We start from the raw sequence: 9,839 nt of genomic DNA, 5'->3' as shown, positions 1-9,839 counted from the left end.
TTATTACGTAAATATAAATCTTTTAAAACTATCTCGATTTTGTTTTAATATTATAAATCATGACACAAAAGATTTATAAAAAATTATAGGGGACAAATGTAACATCCTACCACACAGATCTTTACATCTAGGATGTAAAACTGAGGTGGTGTGGTATTACGACCTCTAAACAAAAAGTATATAATAATATATTATAAAGGTTGTAGTTTACTAGGAGCCTTGAAAAATGGGTGAAACAAAATCGCAAAATAAAAAGCGCAACACTCAGAAGACAGAATTACTTGCGTGATAAGAAACCGTAAGAGTTAGAGATATGAATAAGCGAAAGGGTAAAAGAGGGCCAAGAATACAGTTGAACTAGCTCCTGACTCAGCTTGCGAAGTCAAGGTTGGCCGGAGAATATATACGTACATAGATATACATAATAATAACCCAAAAGAACATGTTCAAAACCCTAGTTCTCCATAAAACCGCTAAGAGGTACATAAACAAAGTGTTCTTATATACAAGTGGAGAAACTATATATATATATACACATCAAAGAACAAAAGGAGATCCCAAAGTAAACCACTTTGCCGCAGAAGCTTCAGACGCCTACCGAGGTGTCGCTCGACCTGCATCTGAAAACAACAACACCGTATGGGATGAGAACCGGCGGTTCTCAGCACGGTAAAGGTGCCATGCATATAATATATAAGGTCTTGGAAATGCCAGAGGCAATCATAGAATGCCGACTCTCAAATTTTAAAGCTTAAATTACTAAATAGAAATCATAAAAAGGGTGGTCTTCTAGGGAATTCTAAACCTAGCTTAACCTTTAACCTTAACTCTAAACCTATCCACCTTTCCTCCGTACCTCCATCTCCAATGATTCGCATAGACAAAACAAATAGACAAAGTAAACATAGATAGAAAACAAGTGGTTCAAGTAACAATTACAACAATTAGCAGAATATAATCAATTAGGCATTCCCAATTAAGGCATAGCAAACAAAGCACACATATACATATGATGAATGTCTATCCTACTAGCCGTGAGCTCACGTGTCGGTTACTTTTCCAGAACGCGACACATCGGGTAGCTAACGCAGACATTGGTGTTCTTATATACAAGTGGAGAAACTATATATATATATACACATCAAAGAATAAAAGGAGATCCCAAAGTAAACCACTTTGCCGCAGAAACTTCAGACGCCTATTGAGGTGCCGCTCGACCTGCATCTGAAAACAACAACACCGTATGGGATGAGAACCGGGGGTTCTCAGCATGGTAAAGGTGCCACGCATATAATATATAAGGTCTTGGGAATGCCAGAGGCAATCATAGAATGCCGACTCTCAAATTTTAAAGCTTAAATTACTAAATAGAAATCATAAAAAGGGTGGTCTTCTAGGGAATTCTAAACCTAGCTTAACCTTTAACCTTAACTCTAAACCTATCCATCTTTCCTCCGTACCTCCATCTCCAATGATTCGCATAGACAAAACAAATAGACAAGGCAAACATAGGTAGAAAACAAGTGGTTCAAGTAACAATTACAACAATTAGCAGAATATAATCAATTAGGCATTCCCAATTAAGGCATAGCAAACAAAGCACACATATGCATATGATGAATGTCTATCCTACTGGCCGTGAGCTCACGTGTCGGTTACTTTTCCAGAACGCGACACATCTGGTAGCTAACGCAGACATTGGTGTTCTTATATACAAGTGGAGAAAATATATATATATATACACATCAAAGAATAAAAGGAGATCCCAAAGTAAACCACTTTGCTGCAGAAGCTTCAAACGCCTACCGAGGTGCCGCTCAACCTGCATCTGAAAACAACAACACCGTATGGGATGAGAACCGGGGGTTCTCAGCATGGTAAAGGTGCCACGCATATAATATATAAGGTCTTGGGAATGCCAGAGGCAATCATAGAATGCCGACTCTCAAATTTTAAAGCTTAAATTACTAAATAGAAATTATAAAAAGGGTGGTCTTCTAGGGAATTCTAAACCTAGCTTAACCTTTAACCTTAACTCTAAACCTATCCATCTTTCCTCCGTACCTCCATCTCCAATGATTCGCATAGACAAAACAAATAGACAAGGCAAACATAGGTAGAAAACAAGTGGTTCAAGTAACAATTACAACAATTAGCAGAATATAATCAATTAGGCATTCCCAATTAAGGCATAGCAAACAAAGCACACATATGCATATGATGAATGTCTATCCTACTGGCCGTGAGCTCACGTGTCGGTTACTTTTCCAGAACGCGACACATATGGTAGCTAACGCAGACATTGGTGTTCTTATATACAAGTGGAGAAACTATATATATATATACACATCAAAGAATAAAAGGAGATCCCAAAGTAAACCACTTTGCCGCAGAAGCTTCAGACGCCTACCGAGGTGCCGCTCGACCTGCATCTGAAAACAACAACACCGTATGGGATGAGAACCGGGGGTTCTCAGCATGGTAAAGGTGCCACGCATATAATATATAAGGTCTTGGGAATGCCAGAGGCAATCATAGAATGCCGACTCTCAAATTTTAAAGCTTAAATTACTAAATAGAAATTATAAAAAGGGTGGTCTTCTAGGGAATTCTAAACCTAGCTTAACCTTTAACCTTAACTCTAAACCTATCCATCTTTCCTCCGTACCTCCATCTCCAATGATTCGCATAGACAAAACAAATAGACAAGGCAAACATAGGTAGAAAACAAGTGGTTCAAGTAACAATTACAACAATTAGCAGAATATAATCAATTAGGCATTCCCAATTAAGGCATAGCAAACAAAGCACACATATGCATATGATGAATGTCTATCCTACTGGCCGTGAGCTCACGTGTCGGTTACTTTTCCAGAACGCGACACATATGGTAGCTAACGCAGACATTGGTGTTCTTATATACAAGTGGAGAAACTATATATATATATACACATCAAAGAATAAAAGGAGATCCCAAAGTAAACCACTTTGCCGCAGAAGCTTCAGACGCCTACCGAGGTGCCGCTCGACCTGTATCTGAAAACAACAACACCGTATGGGATGAGAACCGGGGGTTCTCAGCATGGTAAAGGTGCCACGCATATAATATATAAGGTCTTGGGAATGCCAGAGGCAATCATAGAATGCCGACTCTCAAATTTTAAAGCTTAAATTACTAAATAGAAATCATAAAAAGGGTGGTCTTCTAGGGAATTCTAAACCTAGCTTAACCTTTAACCTTAACTCTAAACCTATCCACCTTTCCTCCGTACCTCCATCTCCAATGATTCGCATAGACAAAACAAATAGACAAGGCAAACATAGGTAGAAAACAAGTGGTTCAAGTAACAATTACAACAATTAGCAGAATATAATCAATTAGGCATTCCCAATTAAGGCATAGCAAACAAAGCACACATATGCATATGATGAATGTCTATCCTACTGGCCGTGAGCTCACGTGTCGGTTACTTTGCCAGAACGCGACACATCTGGTAGCTAACGCAGACATTAGTCTCTAGGTTGCGCATCTCCAGGAGGATCATAAACGAAGGAGAGTGCCTTTCCACCTTGCAACCAGAGAAGAACGTGGGGGATACAATACGAAGGAGAGTGCCTTTCCACCTTCCCCACATCCACATCATGACAAGAGAGGAAACTTCCACCCTCAACTTGCCATCCGAACCCATGTTCAAATTAATTACGCAAGCGAGATTACACCCAGACCTTGCCATTCCGACCATTTCGGCCACACAACAGTCATCTTAAATCTCATCATTTATCACCTCATGTTCTTACATTTTCATTCAGCTTCACACCATTTCCCTCATAATTCATCTTGTTTACCCCTTTTCTTCATTCTCAAGTTATCTCAAATTCTTAACTTCTGCTAATTACTAATCTCACTAGCAAAATCTAGGGTTAACAGGGTAAAAATAAGTGGTTAAGAGTTCAAAATCAAATCTAAATCTCAAAACTCAGGTGCTGGAAAACAGGACGTGTGCATACGCACAGGTATGTGCGTGCGCATAGCTCAGCAAAATATCAGGACGTGTGCATGCGTACACATCACTTGGTGTGCATGCGCCTCACCTGTGCTAGCGCCACCAGCATAAGGCCTATCCTGGTGTGTGCGTGCGCACATAGCGTGCGTACGCACAAGTAAACTTTTTGCTTCTATTGGGTGCGTGCGCATAGCTGTGTGCGTGACACACATAAAAAAAACCTGATACTGCTATAATGTTCAAATTTTCAGTTTTTCGCACCGATTTTCCGGCGTCCATAACTTCCCCTACAAAAATCGGTTGTTCGCAAATTTTATATCAATATCAAGCTTTTAAGACCTTATTTAATTTGAAACAAACCTCATTTTTATCCAAAATTTGAGGAGTGAGTTATGGATTACCAAAATTCATCAAAAATAAGTTTTTACCAAAATTTACCAAACCTCCATTTTTACCAAGATCTCATTTTCAACCAAACATTTCACAACCAAGGTGTATCAATACTCAACTCCATACCTTCCATTCATTTTACAACACACCACACCAAACATTCTCAACCATTCAATAACTCCCTACATGTACACATACATTTTCACAATTTCAAATCCAAAACAATGACAATTATGCTCATGTTTAAACCTAGTTCCCTTATCACACATACTAACATATACATTTAACTCTTTTATTCAAAAATAACCAACCATAAATACATCACTTCACTCTCATAAGTAACTCAACATTTACATCAAGGATTTGCTAATTAATATCAAATATGCTAAGTCAACCTCCATCAAACTCAATTAAATTCATCATCAAGCACCAACTCCACACTTACAACATAACTATCAATCACCACTCATTATCAATATCATGTAATAAATCCATCAAAGGTTGCTAAATATTAACATACATGCATATTTCAAGTTATCCTATATTTCTCTAACCTAAGTTTTCACAGGGCATTACATATTAAATACGCGAAACCTAAACCATACCTTGACCGATTTCCACATATTTTTCAAGACAACCCACTTAGACAAGGGCAAACCCTCAACACCGAAAATCAGCTCTATCACCAACCAAGATCTCAATCAAGCTTCCAATGGCTCCAAGGACTTCATATCATACATACATACACACCTAACATATATATATATATACAAAATTCAATACCCAAGAATACTTAATCAATAAATTAGTTAGGTTTTTAGGATTCTCACCTTATCAACAAAAAATTAGGACAAGACTCGCCAAGTCCACCAAGTTAATTCGATCCTAAACACCGAAATTATACAAAATCTCAACACCAAAGTCCAATAAATTCAGAACTGAAAATGAAGAAATTGAAGAAGAAAATATGGCTTTCTTACCTTACAATATTATGGGCTTTGTAGAGCTTAACGCCGCGGTCGCGTGACTGCAAACGGATCGTCAATCGGAGCTCCGGATCAAAAGTTACGTGGATTTAAAGTTGAAGTGAGGGTTAGGTTTTTATTTTTGTTCTTCTCCCTCCATGAAAGTTTCCCAGCGTAAATGATGAAGAAGAAGGGAATAAGGAGCTGTATCTCTTTAATGGGTTGGGTTCAGTTGGGTCTTGGGCCTATTTTGGGCTCGGTTCAACCGGTTCGACCCGTCCAACCCAATCTTGAGACAAAATCTTTGAAATTAGTGTCAAAATTCTCGTTTTAACGAGTTCTATCCTATTTTAATATTAGATTTACATTTTTTATTTTTCTTATTAAAATTTAATTTATTGACTAATTATTTGCTAATTTTCTGGTATATTTTGCTGTGTCATTTGTCTGGTACCTAACAGTGGTATCAGAGCCTAAGGTTGCTGATTAATTTTCTTTTTTTTTTTTCGCTGCGAGTTACCGTCTAAAAAAAATGGCAGCAAAGTATGAAATTCCAAAATTTAGTGGGAGTAATTTTTTCATATGGAAATTGAAAATAAAAGCCATTATGAGAAAAGACAATTGCGTGACAGCAATTGAAAGTAGACCAATGAAATTACAGATAAAAAATGGAAGGAGATGGACAACAATGCTGTTGCAAACTTACACTTGGTAGTAGTTGATTCAGTTTTATCAAGTGTAGCAGAGAAAAAGACAGCAAAGAAAATTTGGGATGCTCTCACCAAATTATATGAAGTCAAGTCACTTCACAACAAGATATTCTTGAAGAGAAGACTTTATACTCTTCGAATGAGTGAATCCACATCGGCAACAGATCACATCAACAATCTAAATATGCTATTTTCCCAACTCTCATCGTTGGAATATACCATAGCGAAAAATGAACGTGCAGAGCTCTTACTTCAAAGTCTACCAGATTCATATGATAAGCTTATCATTAACTTAACTAATAATGTTTTGACTGATTATCTTTCTTTTGATGACATGGCTGCTGTGGTTCTTGAAGAAGAATCTAGGCGCAAGAATAAGGAAGATAGATTAGAAAGCTCAAAACAAGCAGAGGCTTTGTTGATGACAAGAGGGAGATCAATGGAGCGTGGTTCCAGTAGGAGTCAAAGTAGACCAAAGTCACAAAGTAAGAAGCAGGTCAAATGCTACAATTGTGGAAAGAGAGGGCACTTCAAGAAAGATTTTTGGAATAAGAAGAGTATAGAGAAGATTCCAAAAGGATCAAGTTCTCAAGGATGTGTTGCAAGTACCTCTGATGATGGAGAAATCCTGTATGACGAAGCAATAATTAGTTCTAAAGGCAGTAAACAGCTCACTGATGTTTGGATTGTTGATTCAGGAGCAACATGGCACATGAATCCTCATCGTGATTGGTTTTGTACATATGAACCTGTCTCGAAAGGATCGGTGTTTATGGGAAACGATCATGCCTTAGAAATTGTTAGAATGGGTACTGTCAAACTAAAAATGTTTGATGGTTCTATTCGTTCACTTCAAGGGGTAAGACACGTGAAAGGCTTGAAGAAGAATTTGTTGTCGATTGCGCAATTAGATGAACTTGGCTGCAAGACCCATATTGAAGGTGGGATCTTGAAAGTTGTTAAAGGAGCTCTTGTGGTAATAAAAGCAGAAAAGATTGCAGCAAATCTATACATGCTTGTGGGAGATACTTTGCAAGAGGCAGATGCATCAGTTGCTTCAACAAGCCAAGAAGAAATGACGATGATATGGCATTGCAAACTAGGCCACATGTCAGAACGAGGCTTAAAGATTCTTGTAGAACGTAATCTCATTCCCGGGCTCAAATCGGTAAACTTACCGTTTTGTAAGCACTGCGTTACAAGCAAACAACATAGATTGACGTTTGGTAGATCAACTGCTCGGAGCAAGCACATATTGGAGTTGATTCATTTTGATGTGTGGGAATCGCCGGAGATGTCCCTAGGAGGAGCAAAATATATTGTATCATTTATTGATAATTACTCTAGGAGGCTATGGGTGTACCCGATCAAGAAAAAGTCAGACGTGTTTGCGATGTTCAAAGAGTTCAAAGCAAAGTTAGAACTTGAATTTGGAAAGAAGATCAAGTGTTTAAGGACAGATAATGGAGGAGAATATGTTGATGGTGATTTTCTAACATTTTGCAAGCAAGCAGGTATTCAACGACAATTCACAGTTGCATATACGCCTCAGCAAAATGGTGTAGCAGAGCGAATGAATAAGACTCTCCTAGAAAGAGCACGAGCTATGTTGCAAACTGCAGGTTTAGCCAAGTCTTTTTGGGCAGAAGCTGTTAAAACCGCCTGTTATGTGATAAATCGGTCACCATCAACTGCAATTGGGTTGAAGACACCAATGGAGATGTGGCAAGGTAAGCCACCTAATTATTCTTCTTTACATATATTTGGTTGTCCTGTGTACGTAATGTATAATTCACAGGAAAGAACAAAGCTGGACCCAAAGTCTAGAAAATGTATATTCTTGGGTTATGCTGACGGAGTTAAGGGGTATCGCCTGTGGATCCCACTACCCGCAAGGTAGTTGTCAGCAGAGATGTGATATTTGCAGAAGATGAATTGCAAAAAGAACAAGAATGCTTTTCTTCATGGAGAACTTGAAGAAGAGATATATATGCTCCAACCAGAAGGTTTTGAAGAACAAGGAAAAGAAAACTTGGTTTGCAGGTTAACTAAGTCTCTGTACGGTCTAAAGCAGGCGCCAAGGTGTTGGTACAAGAGATTTGATTCTTTCATTATTAGCCTTGGATACAACAGACTTAGTTCAGATCATTGTACTTATTACAAGAGGTCTGGTGATAATGATTTCATCATTCTGCTGTTGTATGTGGATGACATGTTGGTGGTAGGTCCCAACAAAGATCAAATCCAAAAATTGAAGGCACAGTTGGCTAGGGAGTTTGATATGAAAGACTTGAGACCAGCAAACAAGATTTTAGGGATGCAAATTCACCGAGACAAAAAAGATAGGAAGATTTGGCTATCGCAAAAGAATTATTTGAAGAAAATCTTGCAACGCTTCAATATGCAAGAATGTAAGCCAATTTTAACCCCACTTCCTATGAATTTCAAATTATCCTCAAGTATGTGCCCTAGTAGTGAAGCAGAGAGGATGGAAATGTCTCGAGTACCGTATGCATCAGCGGTGGGAAGCCTTATGTATGCCATGATCTGTACAAGGCCAGATATTGCTCAAGCAGTTGCGGTGGTAAGTCGATTTATGGCAGATCCGGGTAAAGAGCATTGGAATGTTGTTAAGAGGATCTTGAGATACATCAAAGGGACCTCAAATGTTGCATTATGTTTTGGATGATCGGAATTCATTGTCAATGAATATGTCGACTCAGATTTTGCAGGTGATCTTGATAAACGAAAATCTACTACAGGATATGTGTTCATGCTTGCAGAAGGAGCTATGAGCTGGCTATCTAAATTACAAACTGTTGTAACTTTATCTACTACAGAAGCTGAATATATAGCAGCTACACAAGCATGCAAGGAAGCTATCTGGATCCATAGGTTGATAGAAGAACTCGGGCACAAACAACAGAAGATTTCTGTGTATTGTGACAGTCAGAGTGCCTTGCACATTGCAAGGAATCCTGCCTTTCATTCAAGAACAAAACACATTGGAGTAATATCACTTTATTCGGGAAGTAGTAGAAGAAGGAAGTGTTGATATGCAGAAGATTCACACGAAAGATAACCTAGCAGATGCCATTACAAAACCAATCAACATAGAAAAGTTTAAATAGTGTAAATCCTCATACGGCTTATGGAACAGCAACATGAATTTTAAAAATTTATCAAAATTAGCTTTAAGTGGGAGATTGTGAAAAAATAGTAAAGCTAATTTTAGAAAATATATAAATAAATAATAACTAGATAAAATGAAAGGTAATAAACAATCTTAGTTTATAACCTTAGAATTTTAATGGTTGAAAAAGAGAAGAATTATATACCTCTAATTAACGGATAGTTCATATTGAAGAGACTCACCTATAAATTGAGTTTTTCTTTAATTCATTTCAATCAAGTCATCCAGATAGAATAACATAATATTTCTTTGAGTAGTTTTCTCCTATATATGATAGAGAGAAGTGTGTTCTCCTTTTGTCAAGAGAGAGTGTTATTGTAATCTCCTTGTGATAGAGAGAAGTTGTAATTCTCAAAGAAAGTTATTCAATTGTTTCCATATTTTATACAAATTTCTAATTTTTCATCTCTATATTTTACTGTGTCATTTGTTTGGTATCTAACAAAGCATGCTAAATTTTAAATGTCAACTTATAGATACATTTGGTTTGGACTAAAAAAGGCTAAAATTTGCAGAAAATCAACAAAAACACATGATTTTTATCAAATTACAGCTGAAAGGCTATGAAAGTCAAGAT

The 9,839-nt window shown here is 37.5% G+C and overlaps 1 long non-coding RNA gene across 3 annotated transcripts; it reads right to left on the bottom strand.

Moving 5' to 3' along the window:
• Positions 516–5,529, bottom strand: LOC107642141. Of its 3 annotated transcripts, none has more exons than XR_002347483.1 (4): positions 5,375–5,529; positions 5,225–5,279; positions 5,000–5,144; positions 516–620 (listed from the first exon to the last, which is right to left on the bottom strand). It is a non-coding gene; the product is annotated as an uncharacterized LOC107642141 (long non-coding RNA). The 3 variants fall into 3 exon arrangements; XR_001620625.2 differs by lacking the exon at positions 516–620 and adding an exon at positions 627–2,432; XR_002347484.1 differs by lacking the exon at positions 516–620 and adding an exon at positions 2,439–3,036.

This window comes from Arachis ipaensis, chromosome B05 (genome assembly GCF_000816755.2).
Source record: "Arachis ipaensis cultivar K30076 chromosome B05, Araip1.1, whole genome shotgun sequence".
In the NCBI taxonomy this organism is placed as follows: Eukaryota; Viridiplantae; Streptophyta; class Magnoliopsida; order Fabales; family Fabaceae; genus Arachis; species Arachis ipaensis.
The sequence above is the reverse complement of the archived record's forward strand: the minus strand, read 5'-3'. Positions and strand labels throughout refer to the sequence as shown.